Source organism: Lepisma saccharinum, chromosome 10, assembly GCF_977018435.1.
Source record: "Lepisma saccharinum chromosome 10, izLepSacc3.1, whole genome shotgun sequence".
Taxonomy (NCBI): Eukaryota; Metazoa; Arthropoda; class Insecta; order Zygentoma; family Lepismatidae; genus Lepisma; species Lepisma saccharinum.
Window position 1 is genome coordinate 77679687 of NC_139238.1, and position 27540 is coordinate 77707226.

The 27540-nt window shown below is 41.4% G+C and overlaps 4 non-coding genes across 4 annotated transcripts; all 4 read right to left on the reverse strand.

The window, feature by feature from the left end:
• Positions 1-949: 949 nt before the first annotated feature.
• On the reverse strand, positions 950-1111 carry LOC145994490 (U1 spliceosomal RNA). The gene has a single exon (XR_014442356.1). It is a non-coding gene; the product is annotated as a U1 spliceosomal RNA (small nuclear RNA).
• A 13098-nt stretch (positions 1112-14209) lies between these two features.
• LOC145994491 (U1 spliceosomal RNA) lies at positions 14210-14371 on the reverse strand. Its single transcript, XR_014442357.1, has one exon. It is a non-coding gene; the product is annotated as a U1 spliceosomal RNA (small nuclear RNA).
• A 3673-nt stretch (positions 14372-18044) lies between these two features.
• LOC145994492 (U1 spliceosomal RNA) lies at positions 18045-18206 on the reverse strand. The gene has a single exon (XR_014442358.1). It is a non-coding gene; the product is annotated as a U1 spliceosomal RNA (small nuclear RNA).
• An 8329-nt stretch (positions 18207-26535) lies between these two features.
• Positions 26536-26697, reverse strand: LOC145994493 (U1 spliceosomal RNA). Its single transcript, XR_014442359.1, has one exon. It is a non-coding gene; the product is annotated as a U1 spliceosomal RNA (small nuclear RNA).
• Between the last annotated feature and the right edge of the window lie 843 nt (positions 26698-27540).

Below are 27540 nucleotides of genomic sequence, written 5' to 3' on the forward strand. Positions count from 1 at the left end.
CACATTATAAAGCATGGCACATTACACAGTTTATCGTGGAAAACGGGGTTTGAATTATTTTGGCACTTACAGCGTATACCAATTTTAGTCTTCATTTTGTACGGTTTATACTAGTTTATAGGAGGCTGGGGATTGTTTTGACATAAATGTGCTCAAACACATAAAACAACTACTGAAATCATATTCTGGACGAAGAACTACATAAATCCTTTTCAAATATGTCAATCAAAAATAATAATCTACATTGTTCGTTTAATTATACCATGAAGTGAAAATTATTACTTCATACGAAACAATGTAAATCCACTATACAGCGTCAAACTTCTATAATGAGAGAAAGGAATGTTACTGGAAACGATTAAAAATAATGTGTGTGTAGAATATTGTGAGAACCTTGTAAGCTTCTGACCCAGGACCTCTGGTTTCGAAACGCGTTCAACTATAACCCCTGGATCAAGGTTCTCTGAACCTAAAATTTAACATTTGCAACGGAACACAGAAATTGCATAATTTGATTATACACCAATATTAAAACTTCTAATTGTTGTTTGTTTCAGGTATTAACTGTCAATATGAAGTACATTTTTGTTCATAGATGTGGCCACCCATTGGTCAAGACGGCGCCGTCATTGACAGGTATGTAAAACGAATCTGGTAAAGTTAGATTGTTATGTTGTGTGCATATTTATTAAATGAAGGAAATTGGCGTTTCCTTGATGTTCTCTCTATCTCACCATTGCTGCTAACCTAACGATGTAGGCAACGTTTAAACAAAAGAAAAATCTATAAACCAACCAAACAATATTCATTTGATATGACGGTAGAATCTAGCAACACATTCAGGCATGGTATTTGTATACGGAAACCAATGTTCTCGTTCAAGTTCGATAAGTTGTCTCTACTCTCTTGATGATTTTTTGTGTGAATATTCTGTTTCAATTATAATTATAAGGGACGGCGCGAACGCAGTCCCTACTACCAAAAATTGCGCGCCCGAGATATCCACGTTTGGGATATTCGCAGGGGTCAGCCCAACCGAAGTGCAATGGAAGAGCCTCGCCCCGGGGGAACCGCCTTGCTGATCACGGTAACCCCTACGCCAGGTAAGTATGCCGAAAGCACTTTTTTTTTTTTTCCTCGTTTTCCATTTAGAAGGCTACACCTTCTCTTTGGTAAGTGAATTGTTTTCATAAGTGTTTTACCTTGCAAGGTGATGGTCTAAGTGTGTTTTCAGTATTGAAGTGGTACAAATTTACTTATTCTGGGGGTAGTTCACTTAGATGTTATTTATTCAGTAGTGGGAAAATTACTTGTTAGGAAAGTAATAATTTGCTATGGTGCGGCATGTGTTGGATATATCACGTGCCGTAGTTCCGGAGGATGATGGATTATATACAGCTGATAATCAGGATGCTGTGGATCTATCAGGAAGGTATACATGGTTAAGAGATGCTGTAATGGTGTGCAGTGGTAAGTGGGAAGGCAGTCGTGTAGAGCATCTTCGTACATTGTGCTGAGAAGTTGTGGATGGTGCGAGTTCATTCGACCAGTTATATATTTGTGACGGATGGCTTCGATGTGGGTTGTGATTTCCGGGAAGGTTATTCGCTCGTACAGTAGTCGTGTAGGACTTGGTAGGACTACTCTGAACGCCAAACGAAGAGCATGTCTTTCCAGAACTTGTAGTTTGTGATAGAATGAGTCTGGCGCTGATATCCATGCAGTGTGGCCGTAAATTATTGCTGGTCGAAGGAAAACCTTGTAGGTATGTAGGACAACCTGGGAGTTGAGTCCCCAGGATGTTCCAATTAGCCGTTTGAGCAAGCTCAGACGATTTGTAGCTTTTTGGACGATGTTGAGCAATTGAGGTTTCCATGTTAGCTTGGAGTCAAATATGACTCCTAGGTATTTTGCAGTGGTGGCAGGCAGAATTGGCGTTCCCCGTATTTTGATGTTTAATAATGTTGGGTTCCTTTGGATCTTCGAGCGACAGCCTGTCTGTAGAAACACCAATGCTTGTGTTTTGAGAGCATTTATTGTGAGACGCCATGTGTCACACCATCTTTGGAAGGAGTTTATAGCTGGTTGGAGAGTTTTGTTTATAGCTTGGATGGTTGAACAACAGGCGAGAAATGCGGTGTCGTCAGCGAATTGGTAGATAGAAACTTGTGGGGGTTTTGGCATATCGGCAACGTATAGTATGTAGAGTAATGGTGATAAAGCAGCACCCTGTGGAACGCCAGAGCAAGGGAAAATGGGGTATGACATTGCTCCATTTACAGTGACATAAGCGACCCTATTTGTTAGGAAGCTGTGTACTAATCTGACATAGGAAAGCGGTAGGTGGAATTTATGGAGCTTGTAGATGAGCCCAGTATGCCATACTTTGTCAAAAGCTTTCTCCAGGTCGAATAGTACTAGACAGGATGGTTTGGATGTGTTGAAGTGATTTGTGATGCGAGTCGTTAGTTTTAATAAATTATCAAGGACACTGTGTTGAGGTCTAAAGCCTGCTTGGTGCGACGGAAGTAAACTGTGTGCTTGTAAGTGTATGTGTATGCGTCGAACAATGATGCGTTCGAATATTTTGCTAAAGGTTGATGTGAGCTGAATAGGTCGATAGTTTGTTGGGTTGGTACTATCTTTGTTTGGTTTTGGGAACATTAGAACCTTTGAAATCTTCCAGTCTGTCGGGTAGTGTCCTGTGCGGAGGATAAAATTGTAGATAATGGCCAGAAAGGACAGCAATGCAAGCGGGGCCTGTTTAATCAATACGTATGTGATATTGTCCAATCCGGGAGCAGTGTTTCTCTTCCTACGCACAGTATTGATAATATCATCTGTTGTGATAGGAACAGTTAGAGCATTTGTAGGATCAATAGTGTGTGTATTACTGGGTTGCAGTTGCCTGTTATTGGGGTTGGTGACTCTGTCAATTTTGGTCTGGAGGCGGAGATTTGGAGCTAGTTGTGGTGTTGGAGTGAAAGTGTCTTGCAAGACATTTGCGAAGGCATAAGCTTTTTCAGTGTCTGTGTTTAGAGCTGCGTCCTTGATTGTTATCGGATAAGGAGTACTACTGGATTGTCCAGTGAGCACCTTGAAACGTTTCCAGTATTTTGTGGGATGGCTTTCGTCACTCAATTGGTTGCACGTTTCAATCCATCGACGTTGTTTATAAGCTTTTATATAGTTTTGAACTGTACGCAGCCATTGACGGTGTAAGTTAAGGGATTCAGGATTTCTGGTCTGGAGGTAGTCCCTGTATGCTCGTCGTGATGCTGTGATTAGGTGAAGATATTGCGGAGGTAGCTTTGGTTTGTAACTATTGAGAGTGGTCGTAGGTATGTTAGTGGTTGCTGCACTGGTAATCTGTGCCCTAAGATGTTCCACCGCCGTATCGAGTTCCTCTGAATTGTTTGGTGGTGGAAGTGGGTCAGAAAATGCCTGCTGTAGCTTTGCACTATATGCCTCCCAGTTTGCTTTGTTGTAACACCAGATTTTTCGAGGTTGTATTGTACTGCTCGTATTGCGGTTACCAAGATTTAAGGTGATTTTCACTGGGTCATGGTCACTGCCGATGGAATCCAGCACCGATATGTTCAAACAGGTACTAAGAGATGTTGATGTTATAACGACGTCAGGGGTAGTATTACTTATGGGACGTGTGGCTCTGGGCAGTACATGGAATTCCGCTGTAGTGTTTTGGTCCAGAAATTGTAAAAAGTTTGTTTTGTCTTGCATGCTACGACTATGGTAATTGATGTCCGCTGCTATGATATAATGTTTGCTAAGGGTTTGGATATGTTGAAAGAATTGGTATGGAATAGTCTCCCCTGGTCTTACATAGATGGTAGCAAATGTAACGACCCGGGATGGAAAGTAGATGGTACTAGCAGTATGTTCTGGCAAGTGGAAGTGTGGTGGGAAGGTAACTGTTCGATATGGTAATTTTCTATCTACTCCAATTGCTGTGCCGCCGTTTACTCTTAAGCCCGGTGGACCATCGTGGCGTAAGATGTTGTATGGTGGAATATGACAGATCATTTTTGGAGCCAGATAGGTTTCGTTTAGCGCAAAGCAGTGAACAGATTCTTCCAAGAGCAGGTGTTGCAATAAAGCTTTTCGTTTAGAAGCGGATCGGATATTTAAAAATAGAAAATTATACATATTCCGTACTGCCATATTCAAAACCTTAAACCGCAGTTTCCAAGTGGGATATGTGGAAATGCACATGAGGACCAGAGTATGTTGCATGGAGTTGCAAGTTGAAAATGGTTTTTGCAGATGCCGTTACTTGGGTTAATATGTGCGTTCTTAAAAATGGGTGCACATTTTGGAGAGTCAGGGTGAAGAAACGTATTAGATCTTCCACTGTTACTGGATGTCGTAGTGAATTGTCAGGTTCTGTAGCAGTGTCATTGGTGCGCAGGGGAACTGTTAGATCAGGGTGTTCAGGTATTGCATCTGGCTTGGCTTTGCATTTGTAACTGTATGTAGGATGGTTTTCCGTACATGTGACACATTTTGGTGCAGCAGTTTGGTTTTGACATTCTCTGGTTGAATGGGGTCCTGAACAGTATCCGCATTTATCTCGGTTTGGACATGCAGCAGTAGTGTGCTTGTTATACTGTTGGCATTTTTCGCACCGCAATGGAAGAGGTTGTTGAGAACGAGATGGTTCAACTTTGTACCTGCGTCTGTATATGTATGCTCCAGTGTGTAGTAGGGTGTCTACAGCATTTTGTGAGTCTGTTAGGACCCGCACCATGTATGTGTGTCCGTTGTTATTGCGAATACGGATACATTTGCGGATTTGTACACCTTCGCATTCCAGTTCCTCAAAAATCTCCTCGTCTGTTAGACTAGGTTCTACACCCCTGATGACAACTGATAGTAGTGGGGATTTATGTGGTGGTGGTGGTTGTTTTTGAATGGAAGCATTTAGTGTTTGGATGTTTGCTTTGGCTCCATAGATTTCAAAAGAAGCTTTGTTTCTAATTAGTTTTGCAAAGTCTGGATCTGGTGATTTCAATATGATGCCATTACGGGTGAACAGTATTTGTGCAATTTGTGCCCTTGGTACATACTTAGATGTTTGTTGGAACACATGTTTTGCTGTATTGAATTTGGTGTCGTAATTGGTGAGCAGGAAGTTGTATAAGCTGTTATCCTGTTGTTTGGATTTTAGTTGGGTTGCATGAGCTGTATTTCCTGTATCTCGTTTAATTGGTGATCTAGATCGTTGACGTTGAGGTAGAGGTAATCCTTCATAGGAATTGCGACGTCGGTGTTTTGTGGAATAGCTGGACGTTTGCATTGGATCATTGGTACTTCGTGAATCGAGCATCGTCTCGGAGTTTGGACCGTCCGTCCGTTTAGTACCTCCGGTGAAGGTTTTCACCCCTTCTCGCTGTCGTAGCAGCGTTGCAGGAAGACCATGATGCATATCAGAAGACCACAACCGTGAGTTGTTTATATGATCCAATAGAACAAACGCAAATCCTATGGGAAAAGAGGCACAAACTCAAACCAACTGACAACTCAATCCAAAGAAGCGAATCCAAATTCCAAACTAATTGTAGAGCCCAAGACAAAAGAAGAGGAAGGATGAAGGTAGTAAGGGAAAACAGTTTCAAAAAATAGTGCAAGTCGTATGTCTGCTCCACTCAACGTGTTCAACCAAAAAGGTTCCTCGCAATCACCTAACCACCGTTTGTCCGTTCCAGACTTACGGCTTCCACCTGGAATAATTGGCCCACGATGCGTGACACAAGAGAGACCGACTTACGATTACCTATACCTTGATAATCGCCGAAAGCATTTTTTTTTTTTTTTTTTTTTTTTTTTTTTTTTTTTTTTTGTCCGCGTTTTCCATTTAGAAGGGTACACCTTCTCTTTGGTAAGTGAATTGTTTCCATAAATGTTTTCCCTTGCAAGGTGATGGTCTAAGTGTTTTCAGTAATGAAGTGGTACATATTTACTTATTCTGAGGGTAGTTCACTTAGATCTTATTTATGCAGTAGTGGGAAAATTACTTCAGTTAGGAAAGTAATAATTTGTTATGGTGCGGCATGTGTTGGATATATCACGTGCCGTAGTTCCGGAGGATGATGGATATTATACAGCTGGTAGTCAGGATGCTGTGGATCTATCAGGAAGGTGTACATGGTTAAGAGATGCTGTAATGGTGTGCAGTGGTATGTGGGAAGGCAGTCGTGTAGAGCATCTTCGTACATTGTGCTAAGAAGTTGTGGATGGTGCGAGTTCATTCGACCAGTTATATATTTGTGACGGATGGCTTCGATGTGGGTTGTGATTTCTGGAAAGGTTATTCGCTCGTACAGTAGTCGTGTAGGACTTGGTAGGACTACTCTGAAGGCCAAACGAAGAGCATGTCTTTCCAGAACTTGTAGTTTGTGATAGAATGAGTCTGGCGCTGATATCCATGCAGTGTGGCCGTAAGTAATTGCTGGTCGAAGGAAAGCCTTGTAGGTATGTAGGACAACCTGGGAGTTGAGTCCCCAGGATGTTCCAATTAGCCGTTTGAGCAAGCTCAGACGATTTGTAGCTTTTTGGACGATGTTGAGCAATTGAGGTTTCCAGGTTAGCTTGGAGTCAAATATGACTCCCAGGTATTTTGCAGTGGTGGCAGGCAGAATTGGAGTTCCCCGTATTTTGATGTTTAATAATGTTGGGTTCCTTTGGATCTTCGAGCGACAGCCTGTCTGCAGAAACACCAATGCTTGTGTTTTGAGAGCATTAATTGTGAGACGCCATGTGTCACACCATCTTTGGAAGGAGTTTATAGCTGGTTGGAGAGTTTTGTTTATAGCTTGGATGGTTGAACAACAGGCGAGAAATGCGGTGTCGTCAGCGAATTGGTAGATAGAAACTTGTGGGGGTTTTGGCATATCGGCAACGTATAGTATGTAGAGTAATGGTGATAAAGCAGCACCCTGTGGAACGCCAGAGTAAGGGAAAATGGGGTATGACATTGCTCCATTTACAGTGACATAGGCGACCCTATTTGTTAGGAAGCTGTGTACTAATCTGACATAGGAAAGCGGTAGGTGGAATTTATGGAGCTTGTAGATGAGCCCAGTATGCCATACTTTGTCAAATGCTTTCTCCAGGTCGAATAGTACTAGGCAGGATGGTTTGGATGTGTTGAAATGATTTGTGATGCGAGTCGTTAGTTTTAATAAATTATCAAGGACACTGTGTTGAGGTCTAAAGCCTGCTTGCTGCGACGGAAGTAAGCTGTGTGCTTCTAAGTGCATGTGTATGCGTCGAACAATGATGCGTTCGAATATTTTGCTAAAGGTTGATGTGAGCTGAATAGGTCGATAGTTTGTTGGGTTGGTACTATCTTTGTGTGGCTTTGGGAACATTAGAACCTTTGAAATCTTCCAGTCTGTCGGGTAGTGTCCTGTGCGGAGGATGAAATTGTAGATAATGGCCAGAAAGGACAGCAATGCAAGCGGGGCCTGTTTAATCAATACGTATGTGATATTGTCCAATCCGGGAGCAGTGTTTCTCTTCCTACGCACAGTATTGATAATATCGTCTGTTGTGATAGGAACAGTTAGAGCATTTGTAGGATCAATAGTGTGCGTATTACTGGGTTGCAGTTGCCTGTTATTGGGGTTTGTGACTCTGTCAATTTTGGTCTGGAGGCGGAGATTTGGAGCTAGTTGCGGTGTCGGAGTGAAAGTGTCTTGCAAGGCATTTGCGAAGGCATAAGCTTTTTCAGTGTCTGTGTTTAGAGCTGCGTCCTTGATTGTTATCGGATAAGGAGTACTACTGGATTGTCCAGTGAGCACCTTGAAACGTTTCCTGTATTTTGTGGGATGGCTTTCGTCACTCAATTGGTTGCACGTTTCAATCCATCGACGTTGTTTATAAGCTTTTATATAGTTATGAACTGTACGCAGCCATTGACGGTGTAAGTTAAGGGATTCAGGATTTCTGGTCTGGAGATAGTCCCTGTATGCTCGTCGTGATGCTGTGATTAGGTGAAGATATTGCGGAGGTAGCTTTGGTTTGTAACTATTGAGAGTCGTCGTAGGTATGTTAGTGGTTGCCGCACTGGTAATCTGAGCAGTAAGATGTTCCACCGACGTATCGAGTTCCTCTGAGTTGTTTGGTTCTGGATGCGGGTGAGAAAAAGCATTCTGTAGCTTTTCACTATATGCCTCCCAGTTCGCTTTGTTGTAACACCAGATTTTTCGAGGTTGTATTGTACTGCTCGTATTGCGGTTACCAAGATTTAAGGTAATTTTCACTGGGTCATGGTCACTGCCGATGGAATCCAGCACAGATATGTTCAAGCAGGCACTTAGAGATGTTGATGTTATAACAACGTCAGGAGTAGTGTTACTTATGGGACGTGTGGCTCTGGGCAGTACGTGGAATTCTGCTGTAGTGTTTTGGTCCAGAAATTGTAAAAAGTTTGTTTTGTCTTGCATGGTTCGACTATGATAATTGATGTCCGCTGCTATGATATAATGTTTGCTAAGGGTTTGGATATGTTGAAAGAATTGGTATGGAATAGTCTCCCCTGGTCTTACATAGATGGTAGCAAATGTAACGACCCGGGATGGAAAGTAGATTGTACTAGCAGTATGTTCTGGCAAGTGGAAGTGTGGTGGGAAGGTAACTGTTCGATATGGTAATTTTCTATCTACTCCAATTGCTGTGCCGCCGTTTACTCTTAAGCCCGGCGGGCCATCGTGGCGTAAGATGTTGTATGGTGGAATATGACAGATCATTTTTGGAGCAAGATAGGTTTCGTTTAGCGCAAAGCAGTGAACAGATTCTTCCAAGAGCAGGTGTTGCAACAAAGCTTTTCGTTTAGAAACGGATCGGATATTTAAAAATAGAAAATTATACATATTCCGTACTGCCATATTCAAAACCTTAAACCGCAGTTTCCAAGTGGGATATGTGGAAATGCACGTGAGGACCAGAGTATGTTGCATGGAGTTGCAAGTTGAAAATGGTTTTTGCCGATGCCGTTACTTGGGTTAATATGTGCGTTCTTAAAAATGGGTGCACATTTTGGAGAGTCAGTGTGAAGAAACGTATTAGATCTTCCACTGTTACAGGATGTCGTAGTGAGTTGTCAGGTTCCGTAGCAGTGTCATTGGTGCGCAGGGGGACTGTTAGGTCGGGGTGTTCAGGTATTGCTTCTGGCTTGGCTTTGCATTTGTAGCTGTATGTAGGATGGTTTTCCGTACATGTGACACATTTTGGTGGAGCAGTTTGGTTTTGACATTCTTTGGTTGAATGGGGTCCTGAACAGTATCCGCATTTATCTCGGTTTGGACATGCAGCGGTAGTGTGCTTGTTATACTGTTGGCATTTTTCGCACCGCAATGGAAGAGGTTGTTGAGAACGGGATGGTTCAACTTTGTACCTGCGTCTGTATATGTATGCTCCGCTGTGTAGTAGTGTGTCTACAGCATTTTGTGAGTCTGTTAGGACCCGCACCATGTATGTGGGTCCGTTGTTATTGCGAATACGGATACATTTGCGGATTTGTACACCTTCGCATTCCAGTTCCTCAAAGATCTCCTCGTCTGTTAAGACAGGTTCTACACCCCTGATGACTACTGATAGTAGTGGGGATTTATGTGGTGGTGGTGGTTGTTTTTGAGTGGAAGCATTCAGTGTTTGGATGTTTGCTTTGGCTCCATAAATTTCAAAAGAAGCTTTGTTTCTAATTAGTTTTGCAAAGTCTGGATCTGGTGATTTCAATATGATGCCATTACGGGTGAACAGTATTTGTGCAATTTGTGCCCTTGGTACATACTTAGATGTTTGTTGGAACACATGTTTTGCTGTATTGAATTTGGTGTCGTAATTGGTGAGCAGGAAGTTGTATAAGCTGTTATCCTGTTGTTTGGATTTTAGTTGGGTTGCATGAGCTGTATTTCCTGTATCTCGTTTAATTGGTGATCTAGATCGTTGACGTTGAGGTAGAGGTAATCCTTCATAGGAATTGCGACGTCGGTGTTTTGTGGAATAGCTGGACGTTTGCATTGGATCATTGGTACTTCGTGAATCGAGCATCGTCTCGGAGTTTGGACCGTCCGTCCGTTTAGTACCTCCGGTGAAGGTTTTCACCCCTTCTCGCTGTCGTAGCAGCGTTGCAGGAAGACCATGATGCATATCAGAAGACCACAACCGTGAGTTGTTTATATGATCCAATAGAACAAACTCAAATCCTATGAAAAAAGAGGCACAAACTCAAACCAACTGACAACTCAATCCAAAGAAGCGAATCCAAATTCCAAACTAATTGTAGAGCCCAAGACAAAAGAAGAGGAAGGATGTAAGGGAAAACAGTTTCAAAAAATAGTGCAAGTCGTATGTCTGCTCCACTCAACGTGTTCAACCAAAAAGGTTCCTCGCAATCACCTAACCACCGTATAGGCACAATTGGTACCGTTTGTCCGTTCCAGACTTACGGCTTCCACCTGGAATAATTGGCCCACGATGCGTGACACAAGAGAGACCGACTTCCGATTACCTATACCTTGATGGCCGAAAGCACGAAACGCCCGACCCTAACTAACTCGTCTAAAGTAACTACACGCGGCACCTTGCGTTACTTCAAGTATTTATGTTACACTTGACTAAAAATTACATTTATTACATTAAACGTTTAACAATATCATTAATACACACTACAAGGCTAATTTTTAGGAAAATTTGGAATTCACAGATAGTTTAACTTACTTTTGATTCAAGAGAAAAATCATTTCATTACTCCTGCCATCTAGCGGGAACATTTTTCTAGGTGTATATTCCAGCTGGATGTGACATCTGGTGAGCGATTCTGTAATTACATTCACCCCGTTCAAATCAGATTAAATATCATGCGATGTCACCATGAACGTCCGGAAGGGGGGCAACGGAGGCCACACCCCCCTGGAAAATGAATGTCCACCAAAAGATATATCATTTCGGTCACAGTAACTTATGTTATTTATTGTAAATTCGTTGAAGGTACATGTTAATTTCGGACTGAAATAGTGTTTCTTCAGGGGGTATCACTATTATGGAGAAAAATATCACTCCTTTGCCACCCCTGAAAAAAAATACTTTGCTTGCCCCTCCCTGGAAAAAAAAAATCATGCGAAATATTACATTTAATTTAATTACATTAAAATACTGTAATTCATAGGCGTAACTTGGCGAGGCAAGGGGGGCTCTCGTGCCCTCAAATTTTCAGTTGTTAAGTAAAAGAGAAAGGCTTATGACACCTATAAAATTTCAGACAGAACTGACTTCGGAACAGTGGTGGACATGGGCGTAACTTGGAGCCTAACTTTGGGGGAGGGGGCCAAAAATTGAAGAACTTTCTCCCATGAAATTAGCGTCCGAGACTATTTTCCTAATTAACTACTACATTCGCAAAACCATAAAAGTTGTATTATTTAAGTAATGTAGCATAAATACTTGTATGTATTAATATACAGCTTGAATTCAACACTAAAAACGTTCATTATTTATTGTAAACTTTATGCAGACAGTAGAGTTTGGTTTGTGGAAGAGATGTAATTTATACCTTGGCACATATCACCCCGCTCCGGACCAAAGTGAACTATGTGAAATTCGTGAAATACTGGAAATGGTAAGGGTTTCGAACGAGACAATCGTGAAGAAAGTGAGATTAATGAATGGAACAATTGCGAAAATGGTCGACAGGGTCTCACACGTCGAGAAGGACGTCGACAAACTTGATACTGACGAAAATATTGACCGGGTGAGCAGCAGTCAAATTTTGATAAATTAGGGTGTGCAGATATAAAGTTTATGATTTATCTCTGCTTGTATAATATTTACCGCCCCCCAATCCTTGCTTTCACACACAAGCATGGTCGCAAACAGATAATCGATTCGCCAAATCTTCTGATTAAATTTCCCTCTATCCACTCCAATCTAACAAAGAGTAGGAAGTTACTCCATGTCGTCACCTGTTGTAATGCCGCTTGGCTATCATTCCTATCTTCCCTGTGCGAATCGTAATATATCCTTCCTTATTTCACCCATTTAAACGTCCCTTCCCTTCATTGTGTCTTCCTGCTCATGTCTTTCAACTGCTCACTGTGTACTTCGCTCTATAAGGGGTATTTTTTCTTATCCCTTTCAATTAAGAAGGAATTGAACATAAGACTATACTTCATTAGCATTTTAGATTAATTGATTTCATTGATTTGTTTTATTTGACTTAGGTTTTCTTCCACATTTGGCTAATCGCTTACATGAAGATGAATTGTGAAAAGATGAGGTAGATGAAAGGACAGTCGCAAAAACACATGGGCAGTTCACAAAACAAGGTTCACGGGGATTATACTGGACATGAGTACAGACGCCATAGCCTCGTTAGTCTGCAAAATACGATCCACAGTGTAACGTAGAAGAGAGGTTGACATTTATACTCTGTCCCGCCTATCTCTGGAGCAATGTCGTGCGTAGCAGGAGATTGAGCAGAGCGAAGCAATACACGGTGCTGGGAAGGTTGATTACTGAAGTCGTCCCCTACAGGCAATCCCATATCCTCTCACGTGTTCATTGATCGAGCCGTCTCGCGTTACTACTTGCGCAGGGACAGTTTTCGTTCGTTTGCTCCACAGATAACCGAGACGGAGTAGTGGCAGTAAATCATGCGGCAATTATGATATATACATAGCTAACATTCCTTTCCTCTGGTCCCCCACATAAAGCGGCTCTGGGGCTCACCCAACCTCAAATCATTGGGTTCCTAGGGGGGCGTAAAGGCGGTAGGAGCGTGGTGCTAAGCCCACACCTTGGTACGCTTACATCCCCTAAATGTGCCTTCATGGCACGCGAGGAACTTTACCTTTATTTTACCTAATACTATAATAGGGAACGAGTCAGTAATAAATATTTTGTCCGTGGCTGTACACATCATTTACTAACATACGAATCGGTCGTGAAAATTTTAAATTAAAGGACATCACATGGCGTCCACAGGCATTTGCTATCAGACTGGGAAGACGAGAGCCGGCATTATGGATGGCCAACTAGGGCACACGTTCGAAGCCCCGCGCCTGGAAAAAATAATTATTTGAGGACTAAAAGTGGTAAACGTTGTAAGTGCCAAAAGCGAAAGTGTTGATAAATCCCATCGTTCCGCACATCAGCCCATAAGAACGTTCACACTAGTGGCCTCTTTTCACGCACTTTGAACTACTTAGAAGGCTACCAGCCACTTTTCACGTTTACCACATTATAAAGCATGGCACATTACACAGTTTAACGTGGAAAACGGGGTTTGAATTATTTTGGCACTTACAGCGTATACCAATTTTAGTCTTCATTTTGTACGGTTTATACTAGTTTATAGGAGGCTGGGGATTGTTTTGACATAAATGTGCTCAAACACATAAAACAACTACTGAAATCATATTCTGGACGAAGAACTACATAAATCCTTTTCAAATATATCAATCAAAAATAATAATCTACATTGTTCGTTTAATTATACCATGAAGTGAAAATTATTACTTCATACGAAACAATGTAAATCCACTATACAGCGTCAAACTTCTATAATGAGAGAAAGGAATGTTACTGGAAACGATTAAAAATAATGTGTGTGTAGAATATTGTGAGAACCTTGTAAGCTTCTGACCCAGGACCTCTGGTTTCGAAACGCGTTCAACTATAACCCCTGGATCAAGGTGCTCTGAACCTAAAATTTAACATTTGCAACGGAACACAGAAATTGCATAATTTGATTATACACCAATATTAAAACTTCTAATTGTTGTTTGTTTCAGGTAATAACTGTCAATATGAAGTACATTTTTGTTCGAAGATGTGGCTACCACCCATTGGTCAAGACGGCGCCGTCATTGACAGGTACGTAAAACGAATCTGGTAAGGTTAAATTGTTATGTTGTGTGCATATTTATTAAATGAAGGAAATTGGCGTTTCCTTGATGTTCTCTCTATCTCACCATTGCTGCTAACCTAACGATGTAGGCAACGTTTAAACAAAAGAAAAATCTATAAACCAACCAAACAATATTCATTTGATATGACGGTAGAATCTAGCAACACATTCAGGCATGGTATTTGTATACGGAAACCAATGTTCTCGTTCAAGTTCGATAAGTTGTCTCTACTCTCTTGATGATTTTTTGTGTGAATATTCTGTTTCAATTATAATTATAAGGGACGGCGCGAACGCAGTCCCTACTACCAAAAATTGCGCGCCCGAGATATCCACGTTTGGGATATTCGCAGGGGTCAGCCCAACCGAAGTGCAATGGAAGAGCCTCGCCCCGGGGGAACCGCCTTGCTGATCACGGTAACCCCTACGCCAGGTAAGTATGCCGAAAGCACGAAACGCCCGACCCTAACTAACTCGTCTAAAGTAACTACACGCGGCACCTTGCGTTACTTCAAGTATTTATGCTACACTTGACTAAAAATTACATTTATTACATTAAACGTTTAACAATATCATTAATACACACTACAAGGCTAATTTTTAGGAAAATTTGGAATTCACAGATAGTTTAACTTACTTTTGATTCAAGAGAAAAATCATTTCATTACTCCTGCCATCTAGCGGGAACATTTTTCTAGGTGTATATTCCAGCTGGATGTGACATCTGGTGAGCGATTCTGTAATTACATTCACCCCGTTCAAATCAGATTAAATATCATGCGATGTCACCATGAACGTCCGGAAGGGGGGCAACGGAGGCCACACCCCCCTGGAAAATGAATGTCCACCAAAAGATATATCATTTCGGTCACAGTAACTTATGTTATTTATTGTAAATTCGTTGAAGGTACATGTTAATTTCGGACTGAAATAGTGTTTCTTCAGGGGGTATCACTATTATGGAGAAAAATATCACTCCTTTGCCACCCCTGAAAAAAAATACTTTGCTTGCCCCTCCCTGGAAAAAAATCATGCGAAATATTACATTTAATTTAATTACATTAAAATACTGTAATTCATAGGCGTAACTTGGCGAGGCAAGGGGGGCTCTCGTGCCCCCAAATTTTCAGTTGTTAAGTAAAAGAGAAAGGCTTATGACACCTATAAAATTTCAGACAGAACTGACTTCGGAACAGTGGTGGACATGGGCGTAACTTGGAGCCTAACTTTGGGGGAGGGGGCCAAAAATTGAAGAACTTTCTCCCATGAAATTAGCGTCCGAGACTATTTTCCTAATTAACTACTACATTCGCAAAACCATAAAAGTTGCTTTATTTAAGTAATGTAGCATAAATACTTGTATGTATTAATATACAGCTTGAATTCAACACTAAAAACGTTCATTATTTATTGTAAACTTTATGCAGACAGTAGAGTTTGGTTTGTGGAAGAGATGTAATTTATACCTTGGCACATATCACCCCGCTCCGGACCAAAGTGAACTATGTGAAATTCGTGAAATACTGGAAATGGTAAGGGTTTCGAACGAGACAATCGTGAAGAAAGTGAGATTAATGAATGGAACAATTGCGAAAATGGTCGACAGGGTCTCACACGTCGAGAAGGACGTCGACAAACTTGATACTGACGAAGGGGCGGCGCCAGAAAATATTGACCGGGTGAGCAGCAGTCAAATTTTGATAAATTAGGGTGTGCAGATATAAAGTTTATGATTTATCTCTGCTTGTATAATATTTACCGCCCCCCAATCCTTGCTTTCACACACAAGCATGGTCGCAAACAGATAATCGATTCGCCAAATCTTCTGATTAAATTTCCCTCTATCCACTCCAATCTAACAAAGAGTAGGAAGTTACTCCATGTCGTCACCTGTTGTAATGCCGCTTGGCTATCATTCCTATCTTCCCTGTGCGAATCGTAATATATCCTTCCTTATTTCACCCATTTAAACGTCCCTTCCCTTCATTGTGTCTTCCTGCTCATGTCTTTCAACTGCTCACTGTGTACTTCGCTCTATAAGGGGTATTTTTTCTTATCCCTTTCAATTAAGAAGGAATTGAACATAAGACTATACTTCATTAGCATTTTAGATTAATTGATTTCATTGATTTGTTTTATTTGACTTAGGTTTTCTTCCACATTTGGCTAATCGCTTACATGAAGATGAATTGTGAAAAGATGAGGTAGATGAAAGGACAGTCGCAAAAACACATGGGCAGTTCACAAAACAAGGTTCACGGGGATTATACTGGACATGAGTACAGACGCCATAGCCTCGTTAGTCTGCAAAATACGATCCACAGTGTAACGTAGAAGAGAGGTTGACATTTATACTCTGTCCCGCCTATCTCTGGAGCAATGTCGTGCGTAGCAGGAGATTGAGCAGAGCGAAGCAATACACGGTGCTGGGAAGGTTGATTACTGAAGTCGTCCCCTACAGGCAATCCCATATCCTCTCACGTGTTCATTGATCGAGCCGTCTCGCGTTACTACTTGCGCAGGGACAGTTTTCGTTCGTTTGCTCCACAGATAACCGAGACGGAGTAGTGGCAGTAAATCATGCGACAATTATGATATATACATAGCTAACATTCCTTTCCTCTGGTCCCCCACATAAAGTGGCTCTGGGGCTCACCCAACCTCAAATCATTGGGTTCCTAGGGGGCGTAAAGGCGGTAGGAGCGTGGTGCTAAGCCCACACCTTGGTACGCTTACATCCCCTAAATGTGCCTTCATGGCACGCGAGGAACTTTACCTTTATTTTACCTAATACTATAATAGGGAACGAGTCAGTAATAAATATTTTGTCCGTGGCTGTACACATCATTTACTAACATACGAATCGGTCGTGAAAATTTTAAATTAAAGGACATCACATGGCGTCCACAGGCATTTGCTATCAGACTGGGAAGACGAGAGCCGGCATTATGGATGGCCAACTAGGGCACACGTTCGAAGCCCCGCGCCTGGAAAAAATAATTATTTGAGGACTAAAAGTGGTAAACGTTGTAAGTGCCAAAAGCGAAAGTGTTGATAAATCCCATCGTTCCGCACATCAGCCCATAAGAACGTTCACACTAGTGGCCTCTTTTCACGCACTTTGAACTACTTAGAAGGCTACCAGCCACTTTTCACGTTTACCACATTATAAAGCATGGCACATTACACAGTTTAACGTGGAAAACGGGGTTTGAATTATTTTGGCACTTACAGCGTATACCAATTTTAGTCTTCATTTTGTACGGTTTATACTAGTTTATAGGAGGCTGGGGATTGTTTTGACATAAATGTGCTCAAACACATAAAACAACTACTGAAATCATATTCTGGACGAAGAACTACATAAATCCTTTTCAAATATATCAATCAAAAATAATAATCTACATTGTTCGTTTAATTATACCATGAAGTGAAAATTATTACTTCATACGAAACAATGTAAATCCACTATACAGCGTCAAACTTCTATAATGAGAGAAAGGAATGTTACTGGAAACGATTAAAAATAATGTGTGTGTAGAATATTGTGAGAACCTTGTAAGCTTCTGACCCAGGACCTCTGGTTTCGAAACGCGTTCAACTATAACCCCTGGATCAAGGTGCTCTGAACCTAAAATTTAACATTTGCAACGGAACACAGAAATTGCATAATTTGATTATACACCAATATTAAAACTTCTAATTGTTGTTTGTTTCAGGTAATAACTGTCAATATGAAGTACATTTTTGTTCGAAGATGTGGCTACCACCCATTGGTCAAGACGGCGCCGTCATTGACAGGTACGTAAAACGAATCTGGTAAGGTTAAATTGTTATGTTGTGTGCATATTTATTAAATGAAGGAAATTGGCGTTTCCTTGATGTTCTCTCTATCTCACCATTGCTGCTAACCTAACGATGTAGGCAACGTTTAAACAAAAGAAAAATCTATAAACCAACCAAACAATATTCATTTGATATGACGGTAGAATCTAGCAACACATTCAGGCATGGTATTTGTATACGGAAACCAATGTTCTCGTTCAAGTTCGATAAGTTGTCTCTACTCTCTTGATGATTTTTTGTGTGAATATTCTGTTTCAATTATAATTATAAGGGACGGCGCGAACGCAGTCCCTACTACCAAAAATTGCGCGCCCGAGATATCCACGTTTGGGATATTCGCAGGGGTCAGCCCAACCGAAGTGCAATGGAAGAGCCTCGCCCCGGGGGAACCGCCTTGCTGATCACGGTAACCCCTACGCCAGGTAAGTATGCCGAAAGCATTTTTTTTTTTTTTTTTTTTTTTTTTTTTTTTTTTTTTTTTTTTTTGTCCTCGTTTTCCATTTAGAAGGGTACACCTTCTCTTTGGTAAGTGAATTGTTTCCATAAATGTTTTCCCTTGCAAGGTGATGGTCTAAGTGTTTTCAGTAATGAAGTGGTACATATTTACTTATTCTGAGGGTAGTTCACTTAGATCTTATTTATGCAGTAGTGGGAAAATTACTTCAGTTAGGAAAGTAATAATTTGCTATGGTGCGGCACGTGTTGGATATATCACGTGCCGTAGTTCCGGAGGATGATGGATATTATACAGCTGGTAGTCAGGATGCTGTGGATCTATCAGGAAGGTGTACATGGTTAAGAGATGCTGTAATGGTGTGCAGTGGTATGTGGGAAGGCAGTCGTGTAGAGCATCTTCGTACATTGTGCTAAGAAGTTGTGGATGGTGCGAGTTCATTCGACCAGTTATATATTTGTGACGGATGGCTTCGATGTGGGTTGTGATTTCGGGAAAGGTTATTCGCTCGTACAGTAGTCGTGTAGGACTTGGTAGGACTACTCTGAAGGCCAAACGAAGAGCATGTCTTTCCAGAACTTGTAGTTTGTGATAGAATGAGTCTGGGGCTGATATCCATGCAGTGTGGCCGTAAGTAATTGCTGGTCGAAGGAAAGCCTTGTAGGTATGTAGGACTGCCTGGGAGTTGAGTCCCCAGGATGTTCCAATTAGCCGTTTGAGCAAGCTCAGACGATTTGTAGCTTTTTGGACGATGTTGAGCAATTGAGGTTTCCAGGTTAGCTTGGAGTCAAATATGACTCCCAGGTATTTTGCAGTGGTGGCAGGCAGAATTGGAGTTCCCCGTATTTTGATGTTTAATAATGTTGGGTTCCTTTGGATCTTCGAGCGACAGCCTGTCTGCAGAAACACCAATGCTTGTGTTTTGAGAGCATTTATTGTGAGACGCCATGTGTCACACCATCTTTGGAAGGAGTTTATAGCTGGTTGGAGAGTTTTGTTTATAGCTTGGATGGTTGAACAACAGGCGAGAAATGCTGTGTCGTCAGCGAATTGGTAGATAGAAACTTGTGGGGGTTTTGGCATATCGGCAACGTATAGTATATAGAGTAATGGTGATAAGGCTGCACCCTGTGGAACGCCAGAGTAAGGGAAAATGGGGTATGACATTGCTCCATTTACAGTGACATAAGCGACCCTATTTGTTAGGAAGCTGTGTACTAATCTGACATAGGAAAGCGGTAGTTGGAATTTATGGAGCTTGTAGATGAGCCCAGTATGCCATACTTTGTCAAATGCTTTCTCCAGGTCGAATAGTACTAGACAGGATGGTTTGGATGTGTTGAAGTGATTTGTGATGCGAGTCGTTAGTTTTAATAAATTATCAAGGACACTGTGTTGAGGTCTAAAGCCTGCTTGGTGCGACGGAAGTAAACTGTGTGCTTGTAAGTGCATGTGTATGCGTCGAACAATGATGCGTTCGAATATTTTGCTAAAGGTTGATGTGAGCTGAATAGGTCGATAGTTTGTTGGGTTGGTACTATCTTTGTTTGGCTTTGGGAACATTAGAACCTTTGAAATCTTCCAGTCTGTCGGGTAGTGTCCTGTGCGGAGGATAAAATTGTAGATAATGGCCAGAAAGGACAGCAATGCAAGCGGGGCCTGTTTAATCAATACGTATGTGATATTGTCCAATCCGGGAGCAGTGTTTCTCTTCCTACGCACAGTATTGATAATATCATCTGTTGTGATAGGAACAGTTAGAGCATTTGTAGGATCAATAGTGTGCGTATTACTGGGTTGCAGTTGCCTGTTATTGGGGTTGGTGACTCTGTCAATTTTGGTCTGGAGGCGGAGATTTGGAGCTAGTTGTGGTGTTGGAGTGAAAGTGTCTTGCAAGACATTTGCGAAGGCATAAGCTTTTTCAGTGTCTGTGTTTAGAGCTGCGTCCTTGGTTGTTATCGGATAAGGAGTACTACTGGATTGTCCAGTGAGCACCCTGAAACGTTTCCAGTATTTTGTGGGATGGCTTTCGTCACTCAATTGGTTGCACGTTTCAATCCATCGACGTTGTTTATAAGCTTTTATATAGTTTTGAACGGTACGCAGCCATTGACGGTGTAAGTTAAGGGATTCAGGATTTCTGGTCTGGAGGTAGTCCCTGTATGCTCGTCGTGATGCTGTGATTAAATGAAGATATTGCGGAGGTAGCTTTGGTTTGTAACTATTGAGAGTGGTCGTAGGTATGTTAGTGGTTGCTGCACTGGTAATCTGTGCCGTAAGATGTTCCACCGCCGTATCGAGTTCCTCTGAATTGTTTGGTGGTGGAAGTGGATCAAAAAATGCTTGCTGTAGTTGTGCACTATATGCTTCCCAATTTGCGTTGTTGTAACACCAGATTTTGCGGGGTTGTATTTTACTGCTTATATTGCGGTTACCAAGATTTAGGGTGATTTTTACTGGATCATGATCACTGCCAATGGAATCCAGCACAGATATGTTCAAGCAGGCACTGAGAGATGTTGATGTTATAACGACGTCAGGGGTGGTGTTACTTATGGGACGTGTGGCTCTGGGCAGTACATGGAATTCCGCTGTGGTGTTTTGGTCCAGAAATTGTAAAAAGTTTGTTTTGTCTTGCATGCTGCGACTATGAAAATTGATGTCCGCTGCTATGATATAATGTTTACTGAGGTTTTGGATATGTTGAAAGAATTCGTATGGAATAGTCTCCCCTGGTCTTACATAAATGGTAGCGAATGTAACGACTCGGGATGGAAAGTAGATGGTACTAGCAGTATGTTCTGGTAGGTTCAAGTTTGGTGGGAAGGTAACTGTTCGATATGGTAATTTTCTATCTATTCCGATTGCTGTGCCGCCATTTACTCGTAAGCCCGGTGGACCATCGTAGCGTAAAATATTGTATGGTGGTATATGGCAGCTTATTTTTGGAGCGAGATAGGTTTCGTTTAGGGCGAAGCAGTGAACAGATTCTCCCAGAAGTAGGTGTTGCAATATAACTTTTCGATTAGGCAATGATCGGATATTTAGAAATAGAAAATTATACCGTATGCAGCCTGCCATAATGATATAAATAACAATTAGGTTCCTAGACTTCTGTTTCCAGTGGTACAATTTGAAAATGTACGTGTGGACCAGAATAAGTAGCAAACAGGTGGACACGAAAAAGAGTTTTAGCTGTCAGGACTATCTGTTGTAATATGTGTTGGCGCAGGAATGGGTGGATATTTTGTAAAGTTAATGTTTGGAATCGAAGTAGATCTTCAACCGTCACTGGTTGTTTCAAAGAGTTTTGTGGTGGAGTTGTGGAGTCCCTTGTTCTTAATGGTACAGTCAGGTCGGGTCGTGATGCTTCAGGGTTTGGACGGGCAGCACAGCGATAACTATATGAGGGATGAGCCTCTTTGCACGTGTTACACTTGGGTGGTGCATTTAGATTCGTGCAATCTTTAGTTGCGTGTTGGCCAGAGCAATAGCCACAGATAGGTGTTTCGGGGCAATTTGCCGTAGTGTGGGAGTTGTATTTCTGGCAGCGTTCGCATCGTAATGGAAGGGGTGCTTTTGAATGTGAAGGTTCAACCCTGTGTCTTTGGCGATATATATAAGCCCCTTCATGAAGTAAGCGATCGATCGTGTTGGAACAATCTGTTATGACTCGCATCAGGAAAGTTGGACCATTATTGTTCTGTATTCGAACGCATTTTATGACTTCATGGCCTTCCAAACGCAGTTCTTCTAATACTTCTTGATCAGCGAGTTCTGGATCTACGCCTCTGATAACCACTGACATGTGTGGTGGTTTGTTTGGAGGTGGTGGTTGTTTGGTGGTTTTGGGTGTCAGTTGGGAAAGAGCAGCCTGTGGTCCAAAAATTTCAAACGAAACTTTGTTTCTCAGAGTGGAGAGAAATTGCGGATCTCTGGATTTGATAATGATGCCATTTCTGGTGAATATAATTTGTTCTACTTGTGCTCGGGGAAGGTATTTTTGTAACTGTTGAAGGAGCAACTTAGGAGTTCTGTACTTGGGGTCGTAATTTTGTAGTAGGAAGTTGTAGACAGTGGAATTTTCTTCAGTTCGATCATCAATTCGTGTGGTATCTCTGGGATTTAACTTTGGATTGCGTGTTTGTTCTTGATATTTTTGTTTCTTTGGTAGTTGAAGAGGAGATCGAGAGCGATCCCTGGGTGTTTTTGAATCGGCTGAAGTGCTTCTTGAGTTGCCTCGGTCTTGTTTTTGGATTATCCTGTCTCGAGAGTTTGCACCCCCAACTTGTTGGGGGAGCCCTTTATGCATGGTGAGCGAAGGGAGGCAACCTAGTAATCTTTTTCGAAGACGAAACAATTAGGAGACAGAGTTATTTCAGGTGGTGCAAAATAAGCAAAGTACAAGGTGCTGCAAACGTGGATTGTAGCACAGTTCGCTTCTAGTTAAGCAGAGTACAAAGTGCTGCAAACGTGGGTTGTAGCACAGTTCGCTTCCAGTTAAGCAGAATACAAAGTGCTGTAAACGTGGATTGCAGCACAGTTCGCGATGCACAATCAGGGCTTCAGTTGTCACCGTTAGGTTTCCACCTTGATTCTCGGGGATTAGGCCTCCCCGGATGCCATGATGTGCCGAAAGCACGAAACGCCCGACCCTAACTAACTCGTCTAAAGTAACTACACGCGGCACCTTGCGTTACTTCAAGTATTTATGCTACACTTGACTAAAAATTACATTTATTACATTAAACGTTTAACAATATCATTAATACACACTACAAGGCTAATTTTTAGGAAAATTTGGAATTCACAGATAGTTTAACTTACTTTTGATTCAAGAGAAAAATCATTTCATTACTCCTGCCATCTAGCGGGAACATTTTTCTAGGTGTATATTCCAGCTGGATGTGACATCTGGTGAGCGATTCTGTAATTACATTCACCCCGTTCAAATCAGATTAAATATCATGCGATGTCACCATGAACGTCCGGAAGGGGGGCAACGGAGGCCACACCCCCCTGGAAAATGAATGTCCACCAAAAGATATATCATTTCGGTCACAGTAACTTATGTTATTTATTGTAAATTCGTTGAAGGTACATGTTAATTTCGGACTGAAATAGTGTTTCTTCAGGGGGTATCACTATTATGGAGAAAAATATCACTCCTTTGCCACCCCTGAAAAAAAATACTTTGCTTGCCCCTCCCTGGAAAAAAATCATGCGAAATATTACATTTAATTTAATTACATTAAAATACTGTAATTCATAGGCGTAACTTGGCGAGGCAAGGGGGGCTCTCGTGCCCCCAAATTTTCAGTTGTTAAGTAAAAGAGAAAGGCTTATGACACCTATAAAATTTCAGACAGAACTGACTTCGGAACAGTGGTGGACATGGGCGTAACTTGGAGCCTAACTTTGGGGGAGGGGGCCAAAAATTGAAGAACTTTCTCCCATGAAATTAGCGTCCGAGACTATTTTCCTAATTAACTACTACATTCGCAAAACCATAAAAGTTGCTTTATTTAAGTAATGTAGCATAAATACTTGTATGTATTAATATACAGCTTGAATTCAACACTAAAAACGTTCATTATTTATTGTAAACTTTATGCAGACAGTAGAGTTTGGTTTGTGGAAGAGATGTAATTTATACCTTGGCACATATCACCCCGCTCCGGACCAAAGTGAACTATGTGAAATTCGTGAAATACTGGAAATGGTAAGGGTTTCGAACGAGACAATCGTGAAGAAAGTGAGATTAATGAATGGAACAATTGCGAAAATGGTCGACAGGGTCTCACACGTCGAGAAGGACGTCGACAAACTTGATACTGACGAAGGGGCGGCGCCAGAAAATATTGACCGGGTGAGCAGCAGTCAAATTTTGATAAATTAGGGTGTGCAGATATAAAGTTTATGATTTATCTCTGCTTGTATAATATTTACCGCCCCCCAATCCTTGCTTTCACACACAAGCATGGTCGCAAACAGATAATCGATTCGCCAAATCTTCTGATTAAATTTCCCTCTATCCACTCCAATCTAACAAAGAGTAGGAAGTTACTCCATGTCGTCACCTGTTGTAATGCCGCTTGGCTATCATTCCTATCTTCCCTGTGCGAATCGTAATATATCCTTCCTTATTTCACCCATTTAAACGTCCCTTCCCTTCATTGTGTCTTCCTGCTCATGTCTTTCAACTGCTCACTGTGTACTTCGCTCTATAAGGGGTATTTTTTCTTATCCCTTTCAATTAAGAAGGAATTGAACATAAGACTATACTTCATTAGCATTTTAGATTAATTGATTTCATTGATTTGTTTTATTTGACTTAGGTTTTCTTCCACATTTGGCTAATCGCTTACATGAAGATGAATTGTGAAAAGATGAGGTAGATGAAATGACAGTCGCAAAAACACATGGGCAGTTCACAAAACAAGGTTCACGGGGATTATACTGGACATGAGTACAGACGCCATAGCCTCGTTAGTCTGCAAAATACGATCCACAGTGTAACGTAGAAGAGAGGTTGACATTTATACTCTGTCCCGCCTATCTCTGGAGCAATGTCGTGCGTAGCAGGAGATTGAGCAGAGCGAAGCAATACACGGTGCTGGGAAGGTTGATTACTGAAGTCGTCCCCTACAGGCAATCCCATATCCTCTCACGTGTTCATTGATCGAGCCGTCTCGCGTTACTACTTGCGCAGGGACAGTTTTCGTTCGTTTGCTCCACAGATAACCGAGACGGAGTAGTGGCAGTAAATCATGCGACAATTATGATATATACATAGCTAACATTCCTTTCCTCTGGTCCCCCACATAAAGCGGCTCTGGGGCTCACCCAACCTCAAATCATTGGGTTCCTAGGGGGGCGTAAAGGCGGTAGGAGCGTGGTGCTAAGCCCACACCTTGGTACGCTTACATCCCCTAAATGTGCCTTCATGGCACGCGAGGAACTTTACCTTTATTTTACCTAATACTATAATAGGGAACGAGTCAGTAATAAATATTTTGTCCGTGGCTGTACACATCATTTACTAACATACGAATCGGTCGTGAAAATTTTAAATTAAAGGACATCACATGGCGTCCACAGGCATTTGCTATCAGACTGGGAAGACGAGAGCCGGCATTATGGATGGCCAACTAGGGCACACGTTCGAAGCCCCGCGCCTGGAAAAAATAATTATTTGAGGACTAAAAGTGGTAAACGTTGTAAGTGCCAAAAGCGAAAGTATTGATAAATCCCATCGTTCCGCACATCAGCCCATAAGAACGTTCACACTAGTGGCCTCTTTTCACGCACTTTGAACTACTTAGAAGGCTACCAGCCACTTTTCACGTTTACCACATTATAAAGCATGGCACATTACACAGTTTAACGTGGAAAACGGGGTTTGAATTATTTTGGCACTTACAGCGTATACCAATTTTAGTCTTCATTTTGTACGGTTTATACTAGTTTATAGGAGGCTGGGGATTGTTTTGACATAAATGTGCTCAAACACATAAAACAACTACTGAAATCATATTCTGGACGAAGAACTACATAAATCCTTTTCAAATATATCAATCAAAAATAATAATCTACATTGTTCGTTTAATTATACCATGAAGTGAAAATTATTACTTCATACGAAACAATGTAAATCCACTATACAGCGTCAAACTTCTATAATGAGAGAAAGGAATGTTACTGGAAACGATTAAAAATAATGTGTGTGTAGAATATTGTGAGAACCTTGTAAGCTTCTGACCCAGGACCTCTGGTTTCGAAACGCGTTCAACTATAACCCCTGGATCAAGGTGCTCTGAACCTAAAATTTAACATTTGCAACGGAACACAGAAATTGCATAATTTGATTATACACCAATATTAAAACTTCTAATTGTTGTTTGTTTCAGGTAATAACTGTCAATATGAAGTACATTTTTGTTCGAAGATGTGGCTACCACCCATTGGTCAAGACGGCGCCGTCATTGACAGGTACGTAAAACGAATCTGGTAAGGTTAAATTGTTATGTTGTGTGCATATTTATTAAATGAAGGAAATTGGCGTTTCCTTGATGTTCTCTCTATCTCACCATTGCTGCTAACCTAACGATGTAGGCAACGTTTAAACAAAAGAAAAATCTATAAACCAACCAAACAATATTCATTTGATATGACGGTAGAATCTAGCAACACATTCAGGCATGGTATTTGTATACGGAAACCAATGTTCTCGTTCAAGTTCGATAAGTTGTCTCTACTCTCTTGATGATTTTTTGTGTGAATATTCTGTTTCAATTATAATTATAAGGGACGGCGCGAACGCAGTCCCTACTACCAAAAATTGCGCGCCCGAGATATCCACGTTTGGGATATTCGCAGGGGTCAGCCCAACCGAAGTGCAATGGAAGAGCCTCGCCCCGGGGGAACCGCCTTGCTGATCACGGTAACCCCTACGCCAGGTAAGTATGCCGAAAGCACGAAACGCCCGACCCTAACTAACTCGTCTAAAGTAACTACACGCGGCACCTTGCGTTACTTCAAGTATTTATGCTACACTTGACTAAGAATTACATTTATTACATTAAACGTTTAACAATATCATTAATACACACTACAAGGCTAATTTTTAGGAAAATTTGGAATTCACAGATAGTTTAACTTACTTTTGATTCAAGAGAAAAATCATTTCATTACTCCTGCCATCTAGCGGGAACATTTTTCTAGGTGTATATTCCAGCTGGATGTGACATCTGGTGAGCGATTCTGTAATTACATTCACCCCGTTCAAATCAGATTAAATATCATGCGATGTCACCATGAACGTCCGGAAGGGGGGCAACGGAGGCCACACCCCCCTGGAAAATGAATGTCCACCAAAAGATATATCATTTCGGTCACAGTAACTTATGTTATTTATTGTAAATTCGTTGAAGGTACATGTTAATTTCGGACTGAAATAGTGTTTCTTCAGGGGGTATCACTATTATGGAGAAAAATATCACTCCTTTGCCACCCCTGAAAAAAAAATACTTTGCTTGCCCCTCCCTGGAAAAAAATCATGCGAAATATTACATTTAATTTAATTACATTAAAATACTGTAATTCATAGGCGTAACTTGGCGAGGCAAGGGGGGCTCTCGTGCCCCCAAATTTTCAGTTGTTAAGTAAAAGAGAAAGGCTTATGACACCTATAAAATTTCAGACAGAACTGACTTCGGAACAGTGGTGGACATGGGCGTAACTTGGAGCCTAACTTTGGGGGAGGGGGCCAAAAATTGAAGAACTTTCTCCCATGAAATTAGCGTCCGAG